The sequence below is a fragment of the Antechinus flavipes genome, chromosome 2 (genome assembly GCF_016432865.1).
Source record: "Antechinus flavipes isolate AdamAnt ecotype Samford, QLD, Australia chromosome 2, AdamAnt_v2, whole genome shotgun sequence".
Classification (NCBI taxonomy): Eukaryota; Metazoa; Chordata; class Mammalia; order Dasyuromorphia; family Dasyuridae; genus Antechinus; species Antechinus flavipes.
In genome coordinates, this window is record NC_067399.1 from 401896987 (window position 1) to 401922883 (window position 25897).

At 34.5% G+C, this 25897-nt stretch overlaps 1 long non-coding RNA gene across 2 annotated transcripts in view; it reads right to left on the bottom strand.

Annotated features, from left to right (window-relative positions):
• Positions 1-6672: 6672 nt before the first annotated feature.
• Positions 6673-25897, bottom strand: part of LOC127546645 (uncharacterized) — a 74139-nt gene continuing 54914 nt past the window's right edge. Inside the window, exons 2-3 of one of the 2 annotated variants that reach the window (XR_007950038.1) lie at positions 8512-8582; positions 6673-7766 (exon numbers count right to left, since the gene is read on the bottom strand). This is a non-coding gene — a long non-coding RNA (uncharacterized LOC127546645). Of the gene's footprint in view, positions 7772-8511; positions 8583-25897 lie in introns of both variants that reach the window. The other variant, XR_007950037.1, reaches the window with a different exon arrangement.

The window sequence follows — 25897 nt, forward strand, 5'->3', positions numbered from 1 at the left end:
TTGATTTGTTATTTAGACAAGAACACAAAAGAGGAACACTAAAAATTGTCGAATTTTTTAGTATTTATTTAAAACAGTGTTACTCATTGCACTTTATCTATCTGAACCTCATTTTTCTAATAAGCAAAATAGGTGTTCTTGAATTTATAAAACTTGTGAAGAACAAATAAGATAATGAATATAAAATTAACTTGAAAACTTGAAAATTGCTATAAGACTTAGGGCTCAGGTGAGCTAAGACAACAGAAGGGAAGAGGTATAAAGTCTTTTAAAAATAGATATAGGTAATCCTCAAATTATTACTATTTGGCTTTGGAATACATTTTGTAATTAATTTCTCTCAACAAATTTAAGTTCACTTTGCTACTTATATTTAACCCATTATTTTCTAACTTGAGAGACTGTTCACTCAACAGCATTGGGTCTCAATTTTCTTTCCTGAAAAATGTGGGGATTAGCACTAAGTATAGAGGTGTGCTGAAGTCAGTTGAAATTGGCTCTCCAGACCTATATTGTACAATTTTCAGTGTGGCCATTTACATTTTGGAACTTATTAAATGTTAAAATAACAGCTACTATTTTATTGATTGTTAAGTTTTCAATGTGACCATTTACATTTTGTTAAATGTTTTAAAAAATCACTTATTGTCTGTTGATTGTTTAGACAAATACATGACAGAGAGAAAGCTAATAAAATTAGCAGATCAAATTGAAAAGCATATCACACAATGCATTTTTTGGGGGGCAGTTAAACATTTACAAGCACAATCAAGACTACCTGACTTTAAGGTCCTGTCCAACTCTAAATAGATGATCTTGTTTTGTTCATTTTGACTGAAACTAGTGTTTCTATAAGTTGTAAATGATCAATTTTATTTGAAATGTGCTCATCCAATTTGAAATACAATTGGATTACATTTTATTTTAGAATAATGTTTCTATGTTAGACTTTTGGCTTGGCTAAGACACATGATTGTGATTTATATCCCTCTTCCTTAACAGGGATACCAGTTCTACACCACTCTTTCTTTTCTTCTTGTCCATATAACACCCTCCCATCTCTGTCTAGTTGGAATTTTTCAGCTTGGTTATAGAGAGCAGAACTATTAGAAACAGAGGAGAAGAGGGAAAGTGAATAGGGACACATTTCATCTCAGACAAAGAAGGGAATTCTTAAGAAACAGAATTGTACAAAGTAGAACGGGCTTCCTCAAGAAGGATTAAGTGGTATCATTACTATCCTTTATCTAATGGGAATTAAAAACAGGGAGAAAAAGAGGCCTATGTATAAATATACTTACATCAACTCTTTTTGTAGTGTTGAAGATCTGGACATTCAAGGAGGGTCCATCATTTGGGGAATTGCTAAAAATAATTATGGCATATGAATGTAAAGGACTTCTCTCCTATCATGAGAAATAGTGAAAGGGATGGTTTCAGAGGGACCTTGGAAGACTTGTATGGACTGATGCAGAATGAAATGAACCGAACATTTTCTATAATAACAATACTATAAGGATACATAAAGGATTTTCAATAAACATAAGGACACCAAAGAAACAAGTGATACCAAGATAAGGTCAAAAGGGTGCATGATTTAGACATAAAGAGTGATACTATAAGCAAATTAGAAGAACAGAAGATAGTCTACCTCTCAGATTTGTGAAGAAGGAAAGTACTTGTGGCTAAAGGAGAACTAGAGTACATTATGAAATGAAAAATGGATAATTTTGATTATATTAAATTAAATTTTTTTTTTACAAACAGCACCAATGCACACAAGATTAGAAGGGAAGCAGAAAACTGGAGAAAAATTTAATATCCAAGGGTTCTGCTAAAGCCCTCATTTCTAAAATATATAGAGAATTGACTCAAATTTATAAGAATACAAGCCATTCTCTAATTGATAAATGGTCAAAGGATATGAATAAATAATTTTCAAATGAAATTAAATAATTTTCAAATGAAATTAAAACCATTTCTAGTCATATAAAATACTTATAATCACCATTATGTTAATTTGTGTTAATTAAGATAACTCTGAGGTACCATTATACACTGCTCAAATTGACTAAGACAGGAAAAGATAATGGTAAATGTTGATAGGGATGTGGGAAAACTGGGAAACTAATTCATTGTTGGTGGAGTTGTGAACTGATCCGACCATTCTGGAGAGCAATTTGGAACTATGCCTTAATAAGTATGAAACTGTGTATACCCTTTGATCTAGCAGTGACTTTACTGGGCCTGTATCCCCACAAAAAGATCATAAAAAAGGGAAAAGGATCCACATGTGCAAAAATGTTTGTAGCAACTCTTTTTGTAGGGCCAAGTAACTGGAAACAGAGTGGATGTCCATCATTTGGGGAATGGCTGGATAAGTTATGGTATATGAATGTTATGGAATATTATTGTTCTGTAAGAAATGATCAACAGGATGATTTCAGAAAGGCCTGGAGAGACTTACATGAACTAATGCTAAAAGAAATGAGCAGAACCAGCTATCACTGTACCTGGCAACAGTATTATATGATAATCAACTTTGATGGACTTGGGTCTTTTCAACAATGAGATGATTCAGGCCAGTTCCAATAGACTTGTGATAGAGAGAAACACCTGTATCTAGAGAGAGGACTATAGCACCTGAATGTGGATTCCAACATATTATTTTCACCTTTGTTGTTGTTTGCTTGTTTTTTTCTCTTTCTCATTTTTTTTCCTTTTTGATCTGATTTTTCTTGTGTAGCATGATAAATGTAGGAATATATATATATGTATATATATACATATATGTATGTATGTATATATAAGAATTCCACATTTTTAACATATATTGGATTACTTGATGTCTATGGGAAGGGATATGGGGAAGGGAGGTAAATTTTTTTGGAACACAAGGTTTTGCATAAGCATGAATGTTGAAAACCATCTTTGCATATATTTTGAAAATAAAAAGCTATTATTAAAAAAGATGCAGTTAGGTGGTAGAATAGAAAGAGCATAGAACTTGGAGTCAGGAAAAGCTAAGTTCAAATCCTCCCTTATGCACTTAATAACATTTTTGATCTCAGGCAAATCACTGAACCTCAATCTGCCCTGGTTTCCCCATCTGTAAAATGAGAGTATTAATAGCACTTTTTATAAGGATAAAATGAAATGACACATGTTAAATGTTTTGTAAACCTTAGAGTACTATATAAGTGTTAGTTAAAACTTATCTAATTCTGATGAATACAGTGGTCAACCATGATTCCAAAACACTGATGATGAAGCCTGCTATCCACTTCTTGACAGAGTGGTAATGGATTCAAGATGCAGAATAGCACATACTTTTTTAGGGGTAGGGATATTGGTCAGTGAGGGAATTTATTTTGCTTGGCTATGCTTATTTGTTGCAAGGAATTTTGTTCTTCTTTAGTATGGGTGTGGGAAGTGTTAGGACAGAGAGAATAAATAATTGTCAAATAAAAAAAATAAAGTCATAGGATTAATAGAAAAATGAATCAGTATATGTCAGGATTTTATTATTGTTTCCAATAAGAATTGGACTAAATGACCCTTGAGCTCTCTTCCCGTTTTAAGATTGTATGATTCTGGGGGGAAATGTTAGAAATAATTGGAGAAAATTTTTTAGGAGGAGTGATTCTAGATTATCACAATGGAAATGGCTCAAAAGAAAAGCAATAGAATGGCAGCTTGCGTGTGTTAAGACACAGGTAAGTTTGCTTACTTATACAGACCCAGTTGTTGAATTTGGGAAAAACCTTTTAAGTTATTTATTTGAAATTCTGTTTTTTTCTTCACAACAGCGATTTTATTTGCTAGAACAAAATGCTTCCTTGCTCAGTAAGTGGTCTGACCACAGTGCCTAATTCAATCTTTACTGAAATCTATCCCCTTGAATACAGTATCCTTTTTGATAGTTATTAAATGCCTGGTTGTCACTAGTCATGAGCAAATCAAGGAAGAGACATCACTATCTACACACTCATTTAGCAATCAAGTATAATTTCTAGATAAATAACAATGCAAGGTGATTTAGTGAAAGAGGGATGGCCAGTTGCTGTAGGAATTGAAATGTGTTCATTTGCCCTCTTCATCAGCCCACTGGAGTAAGCTTCAGGGTGCTCAGTCCAATTGTCTCTTAGGCATGACTTTTGAATTCTCACTTCAGCTGAAAGATCATCCTTTTTGGAACTGAATTGCGTTTTTCCTCCTCCACAACACACTTGTGTTCTTTCTTATCCTCATTGCTACAGCGTCTGTCATTGGAGAGCTGTTCTTGGAGAATTTCCCTCATCTGCAAAGAAGGTTTCTTAACCATCCCCCTCTACCCCAAGTGTAATAATGGGAATAATGAAACACAGAGACTGTCTCCCAGAATCTAAGGGCTTAATTGGAGCTCAAAAATCAACTAGTCTAGTCCCTTCGTGACTGATGAATTTCCTCTTCAACATTGCTGATAAGCAATCATCCAGTATGTTTAACCACCTACTCTTTCTCTAGGTGGGGGATAGTCTAGGGTATAAAATTGGAAGAGATCTTTTAACGTAGACTATCAGAGTTAGAAGGGACATTAGAATAAAGAATGTGAGAATGGAAGAGGTCTTTATATATCATTTAGTTCAACCCTATCTTTTTGCAGAAGAGGAAATGTTATCTGAGTAAAGATATATTTGTTTGCCCCAAATCGTGGGGAGGATTATACTTGAGCCGGGACCAAAACACAATTTTCTTCTTGAATAGGAAATTCAATGTTCCTTTCATTGTATTCTGCTGCCTATCTAGTTTAGAATTTTTCTTTATTATGTGGTGAGAAAATTTCTTTTAAAAATCCAGGTGCTAAAAAGAAATGATGGAGAAAATGAATGTGTTATATTGAAGAGATTTTAAAGAATTAGAGGGAGGGAAAAAGTTGAAAGAAGAGAGAGAGAGAGATAGAGAACAGAAGCATTGTAGGTAGGGAATCTGTGAAAGGAAGGGGTGGGAGGAATATTGATTGAAGCTAAGTGTATTCTTCAACTGAATAATAATAAGAAAAGAAATAAGATGGTATAACGAGAGTCAGAAATCCCTCAGATTGTAGAATGTTGGTTTGTTACCTCTGCTGGTAATAAAGAAATACATTAAATCAGTCAGATTGATGGGAGTGAACCCTGAAACTAGATTCAGGGTCTCAGACTCCAAAAAATGTGGGAAAAAGCATACTTTCCCAGACAAGCCCTTCCCAAGTTAAGTGGCATCATTCAATTGGAGATCTTGGTCAAATCACCCTCCATTGATCTTTTAGGGATGACCTGGATCCTCTTCAAGAAATTCCAGACTCTGGGAAAAAGCCTTCAAAATGATTTCATTGAATTGGAGATCTTGGTCTGACAATAAGCTCAAACTATCCCCCTTCCTCCCCCCCGCCCCCAGCCCCTAGCCAAGATTTGCTCATAAAACAGGAGTCTGTTTATGCACTCTTTGCAAAATTCCTCATTAGGAATTTGCCTGCTAAGAGAGCCCCTTCTTAGTCAACATTAAACTTTCCTTTCTGTCATTCATCAAATGTCATTCTGTCATTTTTTGGGTTCCTGAATTCTTGGACCTGCACCTGCACCAACCTCAATTCTTACAACTCTCTTCATTGCCACTAACCACATCAAGATGACTAGTAAATATGTTTAAACTCCAGGTTCTGGGACTTAAGAATAAATAATGGGGGGTGGTGGAGTGGCACTTTTGGCAAAATCATTGGTTTTATTGTGGTTAAGGTTAAAAGACAACTAGCTGCTGGCTGGAGTGGACTACTCATCTCAGTTTATATCCCACTGGGCACATTCTCATCTAGGAACCCCCATCAGAATGTCCTTGCCACTGCTGTTGTTTATCCTTTTTTGAAGGGGTGCATGACATCAGGAATGTGATACCATGGACATGTTTTCCCAGTCTAACCCTTCTTCTCCTTCATTTCCACTCACTACTGACTTTTCCAATAGTGCCACAAAGAGATAAAATGATTTTTTAAAAATTATGCAAAAACATAATAGAAGAATTATTAAAGGCTATCAAAGGTCTGGCCTACCTGTCTGATATATTAAGCTTTCAGCTAGGCTACTTCTTCATGGTCACTCTAGGCATTGTGGTGCATTGTAAGGAGAAGCAGTTTCATAGTTAAGAGCTCTAAACTCCAATCCTGACTTTTCCACTTAGTGTGTGACTGTGCTTGAGAGGCCTGAAATATTTTAGTCTTAATTTTCTCATTTGTAAAATGAGGTCATGATATACAATTTAATGAAGTATGTTATTGTGAGGAAAGGGCTTCGTTACCATAATGCATTTGAGTTATAACTATGATCCTATCATAGGATCATAGATAAAGAACTGGAAGGAACCTTACTCTAACATTCTCTTTTTAAAAGATGAGGAAACTGAGGTCCAGTGAGGTCAAGTGACTTTTCTATGGTCACACAGATAAGAAGCACCAGAACTGAGGTTTGAAACCAGGTCCTATGACTTTGAATCAAGATTTCTTATCACTAAGTATTCCTAACCTCCATCTGAAATGGTTGAAAATAAATTCAATGGCTCTCCATAGATTAGATTTGGGAACTTTTTACTATATAATAAATTTATAGTTTCCTTTCCAAACCTTTCTTATTGATGTAAAAGAATTACTTCTTGACTTCATTTTAATTTTTATTGTTAACAATAATAAAATGACAAGTGATGATAATACCATTATTTCTATTACGTTGTATGGTTTACAGAGTATCTTCTTGCAAGAGTAGGTCATAAAAGATTCAAAATTGTATCTATTTTGCATATGATGAAATTGAGTCTCAGAATGATTGTGATTCATTCCTGATCCTGTAGTGAGTTAAATGGTGAAACTATATCTCATATCCAGGTCTTTTGATTCCATTTTTCTTCCCCAAAGCATCTTACAACAAAATCTCATTAAACTTTTAGAAAATCCATTGTATACCTGTTCTACCCCTCTTCTAAGGTACCAAAGTTCAACTATGATCAGAACTATTCCTTGAGCCCCAGCTGTATTAAGACCCTGAACATCATGGTGTTTCCAATCATTGTATTATTTTCTAACTGTGGAAAAATCTGTTTCTTTTATGGATCTACTCTTAGAAATCTATAATATCACTTGGATTAATTAAAGATTCTATAAAACCAAATTCTGATATGTTGTGTTATGTCTACAAAAAATGCTAGTTTCAGAGAAGTAGACTTGTTCAACTCTTTTCTGCTGTAGCTGTCCCACTCCTACCTTCAGCCCAAATGAATTCCCTGTTAAAGGAGAGAGTCTGTAATGAATGGTGAACTATGGCTTAGTGCTGATGAGCTATGGTTTATTTCAGAGTGACTCAAAGTTTAATCACTTAATCATTTTGTAAAATTTAATCAGGGCCCAGAATGATAGTCAATGGGTGACCCATTGGAAGGCAGGGACACTCACCTGGCTTTTTGCCCATTTTGCCCAAATTTAATTAGCAATTATTTCAGCTTCATGATCACTCACCCCCTGGCAATTCCAATACAGAATTAATATATCTAACTTGTAAATTCATCTCTCTCCTACACTACTTGATATTATTCAATGTGATTTTTTTTCCGATTCCTAGTTTTTATGAGCCTTCATGATGATGAAATCTGTCATTAGCTTTATACTTTTACTAATGGCAAGATAAAACAAAGTTATTCTACAGGCAGGTAGAAGTTTCTTTGATCCTTTCTTCTCCTTTAATCTTCTTAGACTTCTTTCTTTCCTGTACTTAAGAAAAGAACCAGTTTTAATGAAACCATTTCAAATATTTTTGGACCCAAAGTATGATCTGTTTCTTTAGGTCTTATACCATATGGTCCTATGATCACTTCTATCTGGGACATAATGCAAGTTGTAAAGGAAGAGAAAGCTCTAAACAGAGTTGTGTAGAATGGATAAGGTTTTCCTTTTTATAAAGCTTTTTATTTTTAAAACATATGTATAGATAGTTTTCACCATTCATTCTTGCAAGACCTTGCGTTCCAAATTTGTTTTCTCCCTCCCTTCCTCTAGATGGCAAATAATCCAATATATGTTATACAGGTATGATTCTTCTTATATATTTCCACAATTATAATGCTACACAAGAAAAATCAGATCAAAAAGAGAAAAATGAGAAAGAAAAGAAAATTCAAGTTAACAACAACAAAAAATGAAAATACTATGTTGTGATAATGGATAAGATTTTCACAGGGAGATGGGAGACAAACAGTCAAAACATAGGGGATGGTATGAACTTAGATGTGAATGGAGGCAAGCACAGGCAATATGAAAGCATAGATGGCAAATTGTTCAGTTTGACTGAAATGTAATGTCCAAGAAAGATCATAATATGAAATAAGGATAGGAAGGTAAGTTGAATCTAAATTGTGAAACCCTGAATTTGTACTTATGTGATTATGCATAATTCAAGGATACCTGTCTCACTGAATAGAAAACCCCAAACTCAGTTTAGAGATGTTACTCACTTATTGAAGACAACAAATAATTCTGTTTTCTTTTTTCTTTTCTTTTCTTTTCTTTTTTTTTGCTTTCTGATCTGGAAAAACAAAAAAAAAAGCATCCTTCCGTTTTTAATGAAATCATTAATTGGATTTCAAAAAGGTCAGCGCAGAGTGAAGAGTTCTGAGTTCTTGACACCGCATCTTGTTAGCTGTGGAGTCTTCAGCAAGTCACATTATTTTTTTGAGTTTGTGGTACTTTATTAATAAAATAATAAGAACAATACTTATTTTATCTACTTTGCAGCACTATTGTTAAAAACCATGTTGTAAACTCTAAAGTACTATACAAATGTAAGCTAATATTATTATTGTAGAAAACTGAAACAAGTAGTAATCCACTAACTCTCCCTGCCTCATGTTCTGATACATTTTTAATATATAAGTTTGAAATGCAGGTCTACATCAGCATTCTTTATCTCTTCTGACATTTTTGATAGCTTCAGATGGTGTGGTTAATGCCTTGGCATTCATCTTTCCTCTCTAACAACAGGCCAACCCCAGGCATAATTTAGGGTCTTGAACTCAGTAGCATGGCATTGCTTTAAGTCAGTATTTTATCTGCAGGCCTGATGGGAATATTGCTTATGACAGTTTAATACAGCTATGGTATTATGGCCATTCATCTTCAGATATTGCCACCAATGCCATCTCCTTCCAACGCTCTAAATGCCACACTGAGCTATGGTTTCTTTTCAGGAAGAGAAAAACTCACTGTTTCAGGAAAGAGGGTGAGAATGATAATGATACCTTTTATACCATCACTAAACCCCTTCCTTGTGTAAGATTTTTTCACTGTCCATTATTTTCTTTGACCCCACCAAGACTTCTGAAGGCCTGAATTCCCATGTAGAACCCTTGCTCAGAGGAAGGTTGTAGTTTTGCCCTTCAACATAGACAATGAAAATTTCTGGTCAAACAAAAGTCAGGAAGAGCAGGATTAGTATTGACATGTCTGAGAAGCTATCATAGAAAAATGGATTATATGCTTTCTTTGCTCCAGAGAAAAGAACTAGACCAATGAAGAGCAGGTGCAGAGAATCATACTTTGACTCAGTTCATGGAAGATCTTTATTGGAAAAAATATTTTTGAGCTCCAGAGATTATTATTGAAGAATTTACTAACATGTTGCAATTAATTTAGAAGCTTTTAGCTATAGATATTTACTTTGTTTAAAGTTCTTTGATACCATAAAACATGCTGTTGTGAATATGTTGGTATATGTGGGATTTCTTTTCTTCCTTTGTCATTTTGGTAGTATATCCTGAGCACTGGGATCTCTGAATGAAAGAGATATGGATGTTTTACTCATTTGTTAAGCAGAATGCTAAAATGATTTATTCAATTCACAGCTCTATCAGCAAGGTATTATTATGTCTGCCTTTTCACAGTCCCTCCGACTTTGACTATTGCCATATTTTGTGATCTTTGTCAATTTGCTGGCTGTGAGATGAAAGCTTAGACTTGTTTTGATTTTCATTTCTTTTATTAGTGGTGATTTAGATTGCAGCTAGGTGGCACAGTAGATAGAGCATTAAGCTTGCAATCAGGATAACTCATTTTCATGAGTTCAAATACAACCTCAGATACTATATGGCACTTAATGCTGTTTGCCTCAGTTCCTTGTCTATAAAATGGGATGGAGAAGGAAATGGAAAACTACTTCAATCTTTGCCAAGAAAATTCCAAGCTAGGTCATAAAGAGTCAGATATGACTGAAATGACTCAATATTACTATCAACAAGATGATTTAGAGCAATTTTATATGTTTTAGACTTTGTATCTCTTCATTTGAAAATGGCTTATTTCATTTCCTTTTCCTGTTTAAAGGAATAGGATCTTAAGAGAGAAATACATACTACATGTGTCATTTCATTAGTAAAGGAAGCTATTAGGTAAGGAAATTCCCTATTCAATGTACCTCAGCCCTTTCCATTTAAGTTACAGTTTTAGAGTTGCCTAACAAAGATGTCATACTTAAATAGAAACATATTTTCTGGACAAATTTTGACTTAGAAAATTACATCTTTATGTTATCTATGTTGTATATTTTATTAATTTTGTTAAATATTTCCCAATTATATTTTAATCTGGTTCCTGCTGCATTCTGGAAGTCCTCTCTTTGTGACTTTCAATATCTTTGGTCTAGAACAAAGCTCTTTAAACCATAGGTCACAAGCCCATATAAAGTTGCTTAACTGAATGTGGAGTTGTGAAAAATTTGTCATCATTAAAGGATTTCTGAATTCAATGACTAAAAAGTAATTCAAAGTCAGATGCCTAATGAATCTGAGGTGTTTCTGGCAGTGCTTGCCTGTATTGAATCATGTAACTTTATTGCAGTCTTGCTTCTGAATATACAATATGTGTACTTTTCACTGTGCGTGCCAGAATGGCTCAAATTCAAGACAGGCTCATGTAAAATTTTCTTGGGCTAAAAAGGGTGGAGAGTAGGAAAAGTTTAAGAAGTCCTGACCCAAAGCACTGAGAGTATAAATAATTTATTCAAGGTAACACGGTAGTATGGAATAGACATGGGAATCTAGGTCTTCCTGGTTTCAATGCTAGCTCTCAATTCACTGCATTATGCAGTCTAGATTAAGAGATTTTGGGGAATAGAAGAGCTGCCTTGAAAGGGTTGGTTTTCAATGGGTAATTTTAAAGTAAGAGTGGCTAACTTTTTGAAATGCTTTAGAGGGAATTCATATTTTAGTTAGTTTAGTTAGAAGAGGAACAAGATGATTTCTAATTTTTATGTAAGATTTTGTGATGCTTTATGAAGTAGTGAGTACTCTGTAATTGGATAGGTTTGAGCACAAATTATACTACCATCCAATGGGGAAATTGCCAAGAGGATAAAATTGGAATGCATTAGATCACTTCTGATGTCACTTACTTTAGGATTTCATGATTCTTATATTAAGAGTAATGGACAGATATACTTGCTGACATGTTGATTAGCAAATGGATTATATATATTTAAAACCATAATGCATTTGACCAAATCAAAAATATCCATTCTATTTAAAATGTTTATAATAAGGCAAATCCTATTTCTCTCACAGAGCTTCTGGGAGGATCAAAAAAAATTAAGAATGGCAGTGAAAGTGTTTAAAATGTCCTTATGTTTTTTGCTTTTAGGAAGTATCCATTCATACCTAGCACGTTGAGGGCTTGAATGGCAGCATTTTTGAGGGCAGAATACACTAAAAACGCACAATAACTAAAAATCCACAATCACTAGGATGTCTGTCAATGAAACTCTCACAAACTGGAACTCTCCTAGACTTTTCCTTTTCATTCACAAAGTCTCCAATTTCTAAAACACAGACAGAAAAATTAAGGGGGAGAATAAGGCCATTCATACCTGGAATACTGTTAGCTTGAAACCCAAAATCATAGTATTGTTGTAAAAATCCAGGTGAGTGTGTATGTGTCTATGTATGTATGTGTGAATTTTTAAGATTGGTGTTAAAAGGCAACATTCTTATTGAAAGATGCTATTTAGAGTTAAAATGTTCCCATTCATATTGTTAACATTTCTTCAAATAGTTCATCTCATGTCCTTTTAAATCTTATATATTTGTAGGAAGTCAGCTGATAAGGAGTTTTAGAGAATTCTTTAATACCTCCAGAAGCAGTTGTATTAACTCATGAATTAATTTTGCTTCCTTAATAGTTAATCCTTTCTATCTAAAGACAGATTAGTAGCAAATTTGAGGACCAAAAAGCCACTAGGAGAAGTTCTGATACCTGTGTCAATACAATTTTTCATCCTGGTGTTAAGTTATCTATAAACTTTCCAGTGAAGATGTTGGGAATTCACCTCATCACTGCCTCATGCAGATTCTTGGGATTATATGAACAGTTTATTTCATAGACCATAACAAAACTTGTTGAGCTATTGAATTCTACCTAAAAATTCTATCAAAAAGCTTGTTTTCCATAGAAGACAGAGTATCTAAGTTTTAGTCACAGGGAGGACATTTTTATAGTAAAGGCATTCTATGAGTCAGAGTTGAGGATTTTAGAATTAACAAAATTGAAGAAGAATTTCATATGTCATGATTCTCAAAACAACACTAAAGGACTGAAGGCTATGGGGAAATTCCAAGAAACAGTAGCCTGTCTTGCCCTAATTCAAAGAACAAGTATATAACTAATGCATTAGAACATGATCCTTGTGGCAAAATTGGGATTGATACTGATGACAAGTAAAGATTAGGGGAACAATTAAAGTAAGTATTTATTCTAATTTTCCATTCTCAGTTTCAACAAACAGCACATGTTGTGCAAAGCAGGAGAGAAATGAAAAATACTAGAGAGGATTTTCCATGAATTATTGGGTATTCTCACAAGAGAATATCTCTTTATCACTTTAATGGTGAGATATATGAAACTAGGAAACTTCAGTCATTTTGTAGGACTTTCAAACAGAGAATTTCACAAAAGGATGAAAAAAATGTCCTAATTTAATTTGCATGAAATATTTATTGAGTGCTTGCTATGTGCAAGACAATATGCTAGGAACTCAAGCAGAATGATATGTGTGTATTTGTGTGTTTGTGTGGGAGAGGGAGAGAAAGAAGAAGTTAGAGAGAGAGAAGAGAGACAAAGAAAAAAACAAGATAGAGGGAAGAAAATGCATCAACATAGGAAGTAGGAAATAGCATGTTAAGTTCAGGGAACAGCTAATAGTTCATTTTAAATGGAGGGGAGTCATTTAAATGAAATAAATGGGGAAAGGAATGGTTAAACTCTTATTAAAAACAAACAATTCTCAAGAGAGGAATTATAAATGATGAACATCCATCTAAAAGAGAGCTGTAAATCACTAATTATAAACAAAATGCAAATAAAAAATCCCAACGTTTTACCATACGCCTAGAAAAATGGCAAAGATGATCAAAGAAGGGAGTGATCAATATTGGTAAAGTTAAGAAAAAAAGAGGTGCATTAACATATTATTAGTAGAGCTCAGAATTGGCAAAGCCATTTTCTACAGTAAGTTGAATTATGCAAATAAAGTGGCCAAATTGTCAACCCTAGGTCATCCTTGCCATGCCTTCCCCTTTGACCCTGAGATTATATTTATATCCCCTAAAAGGTCATTGACAGAAAGAAAGTCTCTGTATGTACCAGAATATTTATGCTATTGCTTTTTGTGTTAGTGAAGTGCTAGAAACAAATAAGATATCCACTGACTGGGAAAGGGCTAAATAAATAGTCCCACATGAATATAATGGAATATTACTGTGCTGTAAGAAATAAAGAACATGATGAATATAGAGAATCGTGGAAAGACTGATGAACTGATGCAAAAGGAAATAATCAAATCCAACAATGTAAAGAACTACAAAATAATGAAAAATAAATATTGCTAAATTATGATGACCAAGATTGGTCTCAAAGAAGAAGATACCTCCTCTGCCCTATGGTTTGAAAGAAGGAGGTGTTTAAGTGTGGAACACTGCATGAAAGTCAGATATTTTTTGATATATCAATTGATTTTGTTGAGATTTTAAAATCTTCAAAAAATCTTTGTTATAAAGTTTGACTTTTTGGCAGGGGATGAGGAGAAGGAGTCTAAAGTAAATATAGGCAATATAAAGAGAGATGATATCAGTTTTAAAAAAGGCAGCACAAATAATTCTGCAACAGATTATGGAGGAATTGATATACCAGGCTAAGAAATTTGTATTTTCTTCTGGGGGCAGCAGGGAACTGCTAAAAGTTTTTGAACAGAAGTATGATCATCTTAGGAAATTTATTTTAGCAACCATAGGTTGATGAATTGAATAGCAGGTGGACTGGAAATAGGAAAACAAAAACAAAAACAACGGTAATATTCTATTGCAATAGTCTGGAATAGAAGTGATGAAGGGTTGGGCAGGGAGGCACTGACTTTGAAGAGAGAGGAAGAAAGATAAAAAGCTCTTGATTGGTACTGAATAAGTATAGACATAAGCTTAGGGGAACAACTTGGAGAGACGAGAACATGGAAGCCAAGAAGAAAAAAGTATCCAAGAGAAGGGGACTGTCAGCAATGTTTGGCATCCCAGAAAGGTCAAGGGAGCTGAGGTCTGAGAGAAGACCCATCAGAATGAATAACTAACAAGCCATTGTTGACCTTTAGAACAATTTCAGTAGTGACTTTTTTTTCTTTTTTTTTTTTTTAATAACTTTTTATTGACGGAACCCATGCCAGGGTAATTTTTTACAGCATTATCCCTTGCACTCACTTCTGTTCCGATTTTTCCTCTTCCTCCCTCTACCCCCTCCCCCAGATGGCAAGCAGTCCTTTACATGTTGAATAGGTTACAGTATATCCTAGATACAATATATGTGTGCAGAACCAAACAGTTCTCTTGTTGCACAGGGAGAATTGGATTCAGAAGGTATAATAACCCGGGAAGAAAAAGAAAAATGCAAGCAGTTTATATTCATTTCCCAGTGTTCTTTCTTTGGGTGTAGCTGCTTCTGTCCATCCTTGATCAATTGAAACTGAATTAGCTCTCTTTATCGAAGAGATCCATTTCCATCAGAATACATCCTCAAACAGTATCGTTGTTGGGGTATATAATGATCTCCTGGTTCTGCTCATTTCACTTAGCATCAGTTCATGTAAGTCTCGCCAGTCCTCTCTGTATTCATCCTGCTGGTCATTCCTTACAGAACAATAATATTCCATAACATTCATATACCACAATTTACTCAACCGTTCTCCAATTTATGGGCATCCATTCATTTTCCAGCTTTTAACCACTACAAACAGGGCTGCCACAAACATTTTGGCACATACAGGTCCCTTTCCTTTCTTTAGTATCTCTTTGGGGTATAAGCCCAATAGAAACACTGCTGGATCAAAGGGTATGCACAGTTTGATAACTTTTTGAGTGTAGTTTCAAATTGCTCTCCAGAATGGCTGGATGTGTTCACAATTCCACCAACAATGTATCAGTGTCCCTGTTTTCCCACATCCCCTCCAACATTCCCCATTATCTTTCCCTGTCATTCTAGCCAATCTGACAGGTATGTAGTGGTATCTCAGAATTGTCTTAATCTGCATTTCTCTGATTAATAATCATTTGGAGCATATTTTCATACGTCTTTAAATAGTTTTAATTTCTTCATTGAGAATTGTCTGTTCACATCCTTTGACCATTTATCAATTGGAGAATGGCTTGATTTCTTATAAATTAGAGTCAATTCTCTATATATTTTGGAAATGAGGCCTTTATCAGAACCTTTGATTGTAAAAATGTTTTCCCAGTTTATTGTTTCCCTTCTAATCTTGTCTGTATTTGTTTTGTTTGTACAAAAACTTTTCAATTTGATATAATCAAAATTTTCTATTTTGTGGTCAATAGTGATCTCTAGTTCTTCTTTGGTCATAAATTCCTCCCTCTTCCACAGGTCTGCGAGGTAAACTATCCTATGCTCTTCCAATTTATTTATAATCTCATTCTTTATGCCTAGGTCATGAACCCATTTTGACCTTATCTTGGTGTACGGTATTAAGTGTGGGTCAATGCCTAGTTTCTGCCATACTAATTTCCAATTTTCCCAGCAATTTTTGTCAAATAATGCATTCTTATCCCCAAAACTGGGGTCTTTGGGTTTGTCAAACACTATATTATTAAAGTTATTGGCTGTTTTCTCCTTTGAACCTAACCTATTCCATTGATCAACTAGTCTATTTCTTAGCCAATACCAGACGGTTTTAGTAACTGCTGCTTTATAAGATTTTAGATCTGGTACAGCTAGGCCACCTTCATTTGATTTTTTTTTTCATTAATTCCCTTGAAATACTTGACCTTTTGTTTTTCCATATGAACTTTGTTGTTATTTTTTCTAGGTCATCAAAATAGTTTTTTGGGAGTCTGATTGGTATAGTGCTAAATAAATAGATTAGTTTAGGTAGTATTGTCATCTTTATTATATTTGCTCGCCCAATCCAAGAGCATTTAATATTTTTCCAGTTGGTTAGATCAGGCTTAATTTGTGTGGAAAACGTTTTATAGTTTTGCTCATAAAGTTTCTGATTTTCCCTTGGCAGATAGATTCCTAAATATTTTATACACTCAGTAGTTTCCAGTAGTGGCTTTGAAAGACAAATTATGAAGGAATGGGGAGTTCTAGAAATTTTGCTGTGAAAGGGAGAGTATATACAAGACTAGTTACAGGGTAAGATACTACATGTTATGGTAGGTAGCAAAGTGATGATGGAATCAGAAAGAGACACAGAGAGATAGATAGATGGAGAAAGAGAAACAGAGACAGAGACAGACAGAAATACAGAGAAGAGATAGACATACAAAGAGAGACAGAAAGAAAATATGAAGCATTCTTAAAAGCTTACTATTGTACAACAACAACACTACTAATTGCTAGAGGTACAAGTAGAAAAGTCAATTTCTGTTCTTAAGGAGCTCACAATCTAATGGAAGAGATCACATATCTGGAAAGTTATGATTACAGGCCAAATTGAAAGGCTCCATGATCTTTAGGGTTCTATAACAAAACAGATAGTAATATCTCCTCTTTATTGTTATTTTAACTGATAAAATCATATCAGTATTGGATTTTGAACCATCTGACAATACCAATGATTTTGGTAACAAAAACTTTATTTTCTGAATTTGCACTATCTATAGTTTTAGCACTTTCAGGAACAGGCTTGCAGGCTGCATCTTCTCAGGATGAGATTGTGGCCACTAGGCCAGAAGCACTGCTATTCCCAGAGCTCTTTCATTCAGACTCCTGGGCGGTATCTATCAGGGTCATAGAGGTGAAGGCAGTAGTGGTGGTCTGACCTGCCTAGCAAATACTTTCTTTCCTTCATGGTACATTGCTGTTTCAAACAAACTGGCCTCCCTTCCATAGTGACAGCTGGTTGAAAAATGGTAATGATGCAGAAATCTGGGAAACAATCTTTATAGCTAGTGTTTCTGATAAAGACTTTATTTCTAAAATATACAAAAAATGGAGTCAAATTTATAAGAATTCAAGTCATTCCCCAATTGATAAATGATCAAAGAATGTGAATAGGCCATTTTCAATGAAGAAATCAAAGACATCTAAAGTTATATGAAAACATGATCTAAATTACTCTTGATTAGAGAATTTCAAAATAAAACAACTCTGAGGTACCATCTTATATCTCTCAGATTAACTAAGATGACAGGAAAAAATAATGATAAATGTTGGAGGAGTGGGAAAACTGGGGCATTAATTCATTGTTGGTGGAGTTGGGAACTTATTCAACCATTCTGGAGAGCAATTTGGAACTATGCCCAAAAGACTATAAAACTGTGCATACTCTTTGACCTAGCAGTGCCAATACTAGGTCTGGGTCCCAAGGAAATCATAAAGAAGGGGAAAAGACCCACATGTGCAAAAATGTTTGTAGATGCTCTTTTTATGGTAGCAAAGAATTGGAAAATGAGTATTTGTCCATCAAATGGAGAATGGCTCAATCACTTGTGGTATATGAATGCGATGCAATATTTTTGCACTATAAAAAATGATAAACAAGCTGATTTTAGAAAGGTCTAGAAAGATTTATATGATTTGATGCTGAGTGAAATAAGCAGAACCAGAAATACATTGTATACAGTTAAAGCAAGAATGTATAATGACCAACTATGAAAGACTTGGTTCTTCTTAGTGATTCAGTGAATGAAAGCAATACCAATAAACTGGATAGAAAATCCCATCTGCATTCAGAAAGAGAACTATGGGTATTGAATGTAAATCAATATATGCTATATTCACTTCTTTTTTCTGTTTTTTTTTGGTTCTTTTCTTGTGTTTTCCCCTTTTATTCTGATTTTTCTCTCTCAACATAATTCATAAAAATGTATGCTAAAAGTTAATATACATGTATAACATGTATTAAGTTAATATACATGTATAAAATATTTAAATAAAGAAAAATGTTCTAAATTACTATTGATTAGGGAAGTGAAATTTTTTTTTTTTTGGCAAAAGGTAAATTTATTTAGAGGAATAGATTACAGACAAAATGAAGGTATACAATAGACACTGGGAATGGTAATTACAAAATAGAGTGAGAAAGCACATGAAAAACAAGTGGAACTCACAATTATGCAGTAGAAAGGGAATACCTCATGAAGCTGGGGTATGGCCTTAGCTGGCAGGCTAAATCCTGAAAGGGACTCAATGCCTTAAAAGAGTTAGTTAGCTGTAAAGAGGAGAAATGGGATTGGGAAGCAGCATAGTGGATTTAGGGGAGATCCCACATGGCATAGAGGAAAGAGAAGGGGAAAGACACCACAAGACAAAGTGCCTGCTGTGGCAGACTGACCAAAGGAAGGCAGCACCCATGAGATAGCCCATAAGTAGATTTTATAGGGAAAATTTAACCTCAGGGACATGACTGAGATTCCTGACAGGGTATGGTAAGGTGAGACTGCTGCAGACCTCTACAGAGGGTGAGTCTCAGGAATTTGAGATAACTTAGATATCAGATTAGACCATGTCCCCAAAGGTTGGGATCAAGGGGCTAAACTGATCTCTAACAAAGCCTTCTGTCTACTTGCTTTAGGGATTAATTCTTTAGTTTCTCTTGTCCAAAACACCATTCAGGACTCTGTGGTCCAGAAATGGTAAGGGGTCACCATTTAATAAAAAAGCTGGCGAGATCTCTAGAAGCAAAGCAAAGCTTATTATACATTTAAGGGCGTCCTACCCATTGAGCAGACAATCGAAGGGAGGAAGCACCGTTGGGGGCAGGATCAACACTTTTAATCTCTAAAGCAAATACCCCCTCCCACCACTGACCCTCATCCTTATTGGCTGAGGATCTTACATTCTAAATGCCGGAACTACCCAAGAAATTGAACTTGACCAATAAGTACATAGTTGCCCATATTTGACTGAAATAGGGAGCCGCTGATGTCGTGGGAGAATAGCAGGAAGGGGACTTAAGTATGCCCTTGACTCAATGCTTAAAGTCCTTCAGGCCTACTCAAACTCTGAAACAGATGAAGCCTTACTCGATTTTCACTATTGTCTTGAAAGATCTCACCTCATCTCTTTCAGTCCCCCCTCTTATTTGTACACTGAGATCTCTTCAAATTCTCGTAACCTAACTTCACATTCCCTATCGAATTTAGGGAAGTGAAAATTAAAACAACTCTGGAACACCACCTATCAGATTGACTAATATTGCAGCAATGTAATAAAGGCAAATAATAAATGTTGGAGAGGATGAGGGAAAATTATAATGCTAATGCATTGTTAATGGAGTTGTGAACTGATCAACCATTCTGTAGAACAATTTGGAATTATGCTGAAAGGGTTGTAAAACTGTTTACTCTTTGACTCAGTAATACCTTTATTAAGTCAGTATTTCAAAGAGGTTCACAAAAAGTAGAAACAAATGTACATGTACAAAAAATGCTTATAGCAGTTCTCTTTCTGGTGGCCAAAAATTGGAAACTGAGTAGATGCCCATCAATTGGGAATGGGCTGAATAAATTGTGGTATATGAATATAATGGACAACTACTGTTATGTAAGAAATAATTAATATGCAGATTTCAAAAAATCCTGGAAAAAACTAGCTTTAACAGATGCTAAGAGAAGTGAGCAGAATCAGTAGATATTGTATATAGTAATAGCAACATTGTATGTATAATCAACCCTGAAAGACAGCTCTTCTCAGCTATATAATGATCTAACACAATTCTAAAAGACTCATAATGGAGAATACTATCCACATACAGAGAAAGATGTATGCTTTCTGAATGCAGATTGAAACATAATATTTTCTTGGGATAGAAGTAAGGTAAAAATAGTAATTATGTTGTACAAATGAGGTGCAAGGGAAGAATTGACACAGAGGCATTTGGGGGGGGGGAGCGTTTGTAGTTCTGAAAACCTACTCACACCAGGAATGGGTTAAATAGGCAGCCACATCCCAAAATCTATAAAGAAATACGGAGGAGAGCAGGTCGATGGGGAAGCAAAGACTGAGGGAAGAAGACAAGGAAGGGATCCATAGGTGGGGAGAGATTAAGTAATAACAAGGCAAAATAAGGAGCAGAATTAAAGTGAAAGGTCAGCAGCCATAGGGGGAAAATGCGTATGTGTATGTGTGGTGGGGTATATGTATGTATGTATGTTGGTATATTTATATATCTATATCTGTATACCTAAATATATCCTTTCTTAACTGTAGACTACTTGAGGGTGATGAGGGGGATGAAAAGGGAAAAAATAAAGTAAAAAGAGTATGCAGCAGAAAACAAAATAACAATTTACAAGAAAGTAACTTCTTATACACACACATACATATATATGTATATATGTATGTATGTAATTTTTTAAACATATAATTTGTTGTTATATATTTTGAATCCTCCCTGATGTTCTGCTGGGCACATGACAATGTTCTTTTTTGTTTTCTTTTGTATTCATTTTTTTTCTTATTCTTTTTAAAAAAGAAACAATATTTTTACTTTTTATGGTTACTTTTTTCTTTCCTGTTTCTTTTCATTTTGTTTTAATTCTTTTTTCATAAAATGATTAATGTAGAAATATGTTTAATATGTGTGTACATTTATAACATATCAGATTGCTGTCCTGGGGAAGAGTAAGAGGAAGGATGGAGAAAAATGGAAATAAAAGTCTTATAAAAATAAATGTTAAAACTAATAAGTAAATTAAAAAAAGAAAAGAAAAGAAAATGGTGGTCATAATAAGGTCTCTTTTCATAAGAACCACTCACCTGGATGATGGTTTTGAAGGCTAGTTTGGAAGTAGAACTGGAGGCTCTGCCACTACCAGTACTCTTCTGCCTATTCAACTATTGGTGGCCATTAGTCAGTAGCTGTGCTAGTGGTGATGAGGAAAGTGCACTTCTGTATAATGATTTCTCCTCTAGAAGAGAGCTACAAGGACTGGGCTGGAAGCAATCCAGTGACCTAGGGGATACCATCATTCCCAAAGCTCTTAGTGTCATGATCCTGGGCTTAGTTAGAGAGAACATAAAACTATATTAACAAGCAATAATGAAGTACCCACTACATACTGAACACTATTCAAAGAAATGGAGATATAAACAGAAAAGCTATCAAGGAGCTTACATTCTATTGGTGAAAATAGCACATGTATTGTTAAGTTAAGTGGTAAGTACATGTATTCTATTGCAGAATAGACATGAAATATATAAAAGGTAGACTAGCGGGAAAAGGCACTGGTTATTGGCGCCATCAGGAAAGACTTCACATTCAGTATTGAAGAAAGGGAAGAATAACATGAAAGCAAAGTGGGAGAAAATTTCAGACATGGAATGACTGTGAATATGAACAACTTCAGGATTAGAATTAATATGATTGGTCAGTTTTTGCAGAATAGTAGATAATGGGATGAAGGGCACACGTGGAAGGGTTGTGGCTAGACCAGAGCAAAGAAAATGACTTCATACCCTAAAACTAAAGTGAAAAGAAAGGGTGGGTGAAGATTTAGAGAGGTTTTTGAAGTTTAGAGGGAGAAATGGAAATGTGAGACTAATAACTTTAATCTTCTCTTCATGTAGGAGGTGAGGTCATTTGTTGAAGGAAAGGGCATTAAGATAAGACCTGAGCTATCTTGGAACATTTACTGTAGGGAGTTTGATAGTGAGTCAATCAGAGCTAAATAAAAGGATTGCCTGCAGCCATGAGGTCCCACATACTGTTAGAAAGGATAGATTTGAAGTGGAACAATCTATAAAATTTTAGGATTTTAGGAGTAGTTGGTGGTTTGCGAGACAGAATAAGGAAGGCAAATAGGAACTGGAACCTAGGATTGAAGATTAAGACATGGAAAGTAGAAAAATAAAACTGGGGATCCAGGTGTGGACTATGAAGACTAGGATTTCTTAAATTCTTTATACAGTTCAGTCTTTACCAAGACTGTGAATAGAAGAGAATGAAGACAAAACATGGGTAATGGAGCAGAAAACAGGGAAGAGTTGAAGGCATTAAGGGAGTTGAGATAATAAAATAGGTGGAATAATAGGTAATTATAATGAGAAAAATACTTTTCAGAATTTTTAATCTTTTGGTCAGAACTATTTGTGGTGATGATGAAGGTATAGACAACTCTTATGGGTAGTAGAGGCAAAGTGAAGACAGATGTCATGAAAAATGAGGCTGATGACTTAGAAAGTTCCAGTATTTTTAGGATTATCAATGTGAATTCATGAAGTATGAATGCTGGTGTGGGAAAAGTCTAGAAGTCAGATACTAAAATCATAGAGGAAGAAAGGATGACCTGAAAATCAATTATACCAGCAACTAGGAAGTTGTAGGGTCTATTAATACAGAATATATTCTCATTTTCCTAGATTAATATGTTATTTTTCAGAAACTTCTCTCGGCTGGCTATATATGAATCCTTTCTAAAGTTTAAGCTGATAGCTAAAGTATTACATAAGTAAGCTCTAAGATCATAACTAAGGTGAAAGGTGATAATTAAGGCACAGACTCATAACTTGTGTTATGAGTTAGCTGACAGCTAACTAACTAAAGTAACTAACTAACTTAACTAATGGAGTATGATATGACTCTTGCATTTTAAATGATGGAAATATAAGTTAGAGAACATAGAGGGTAAGAGTGGAAAGGGAGCTTTACAAGTTACATGATTTTAAGCTGGACCTAATAGTTGCAAGCAATACTATGTGAGGCCAGAGAATTATAATTCTATAAGTGTAAATTTGCAGATTGAAAAGCAAACAAAAGCATAGAAAAAAGTCAATTGTGTATTTTTGATTTTCTAAACCATCCTCATTCTTTTCTGTCTAGCAAGTTGGCAGGCCCCCAGGCTACTCCAAAGCTAATGGAGCTGCAAATTATTGGCTATGGAAAAAACTGCTTTTAAACTCCCAAAGGAAACAGCAAAAAGAACCTTGAAACTGATGTCAGAAGATACCTAACAGTTGCCTCATATTAGCTGTATGACCTTGGACAAATTAAACACACCTTATCAGCCTCAGTTTACTCTTCTATAAAATGGGAATGATTGTGTATTACTGTTTCTGGAGCTGCTTTTCTAACTTTCACTTCCACTGGCATATTGCAAAGTCAGAATGCTTATTCCCTCTTTCCTAAAGATTGTAAGGCTAATCTTGAGAACTCTGTATTTTCTAGAAAAGTCCCTCAGAAACCATCATTTGCTATTTCTCAGTTTTAAACAACTTACTGACATCAATAAACTTTTACAAAAGAGATATGAAATGAAAAGGTAAAGCAAAGACAGAGGTTATAAAATATCTCCCAACCTAGAATATATTTTTACTTCTAAATAAATACTCTCCTAGCAGCAATGAGCTTATATTTAAAGTACATGCATAAGGGCATATAGGCCTGAGGGGTACCCTGTGGCTCTTAGGTCTTGTATTCCTTTTCTTCTATTACCAAGTTCACTTGGGGACTAGGCATGGGTATCGGATGAATGGCTCTCATACTTCTCTGGAACGGATCTTTGTAGAACTTCATGTTTCAGTTGACAAATCAATCCATTGCTGCACTGGGTCAAGCATGTCAATTGGCTGTTGTTCTGACTATTATTGAACTTAATTGTTTTTGATAATGAATGTGGTTGCCAATCAGACTTCTGGTGGCTTTGATGGATCATTTGATCTCACTGGCTAATTGGATACTCTTCTCTGAGTATATGCATTCCTTTAAGATCATCCTAAATCCCATAAATACATATCATGTCATCATCAAATTTTGGGGGGCAAACTAATCCTTCCTCCACTAGGAAAGAGATTTAAAGATATCTGTTTGAATCTTTTGTATGTACCCTGAATTCCAAATAGCCTATCCTGAACCATTAGCCTTTCTTTCTCTAAAGTTAATTTGAAAGTTTTTACCAACCTATAGTACTTCTCCTGTGCTATCATGGCTGCAATTAAGTTCAACAAACCTTCATGCAATGGATTGAAATCAGGCAGAAAATATTTGTGCATATGCTATATGTCCCATGAGAAAGGGCAAAACTGAGTACAATTCGGGGCGGGGGGGGGGGGGGATGCTTACTGGCCAATTTCTCCCTTCACTATGCATTAGCTGTTTCCCAGGATTATATGAAGCAGGTGCTTAGTAAACTGAGTTATAAAGCAAGTGGGATTTAATGTTGTTATTTTAAATTTTTATTATTATTTTCGAACTGGATCTATGATCTCATGGGTTTAGAAAATTCCTAATATGAAAACCCAATGAATCATTATTATTTTTGTTGTTGTTAATCATGATCTCAGTTTCATATTTATCAGTTAAATTAAGATAAAATGGTCTTGAGCCATTTTGCTATTATTCTTTCATATATATAATATTCATCAGACAGATGCTAAAATGATGGATTTTGGTGAATCGGTAAGTGTTTAAATATATAATCCTCTTCTATAGGTTTACTGAGAGAATTTTTGGGACAATTTAATTAACAGAGACAGGTTGATGGAGATGGTATCTTGTTCCCATGTGTTTTGATTTTCTTTTGCTAAGTTTTTATATTTTGAAGATTTTTCATTTGGGATAGCCTACAGATTATCAATATTTTATGCCCATATTTATTGAAACCATAATAATTGTCCTTAATTTTTATAGATTAATGTTATATCAGGCAATACTGGGTGAGAATTGTGGCTGTGATCATGTGAGCGTTCCAGTATCATCTATATTTAAATTTCAAAGGTGTGTGTTTTTTAGGATGTTGCTTTATGATGTTAGTTTATGAAAGATAGTAAGTTTCTGATGTAAAATTTCAACCACTAAGTTGTGTATTCTTAGGTATTTGGTAGGTGCTAAAATTTTGTAGCCTAGGATGATATGTTTCAATTTTGACTATTTTTTCCCTGTGTACTTTGCATTTTTTAAAAAAACTGGGCTCCACAAGGGGAATCTTTCTCTCATTCCTAGTGGCAAGAACTTTATCCTAAATTGCCATCATTGCAAATCTTTCTGTGTCTACAAACAAACCCACATTTCAACTCTTTGTTGACATTTTTTTTTTGTTTGAAATTATGCTAATGTTACCTTTGGAGAATCTTTTTTATTATTCTTTCATCTATTTTTTATATTCAGGGAAGTTCAGATAGAAATGATTTTGTGACAAATCAGGATTCTTTTGATTTTCTTTTATGTTTAGTCTTTGATTATTATGTAGGTGGATAAAATACTTGATTGTGTAATGAAATAAAAATATTAGGATGTAAACTTATCCACTTTAGACTTATGAAAGTATCTTTAGGTGTAGTTAGAGTCAAAGAAATGATATTCAGTTTTTCCTTTTTTATATGGTTTTTATTTCTTCTGATAAGTTTCTTGTTTTGAAA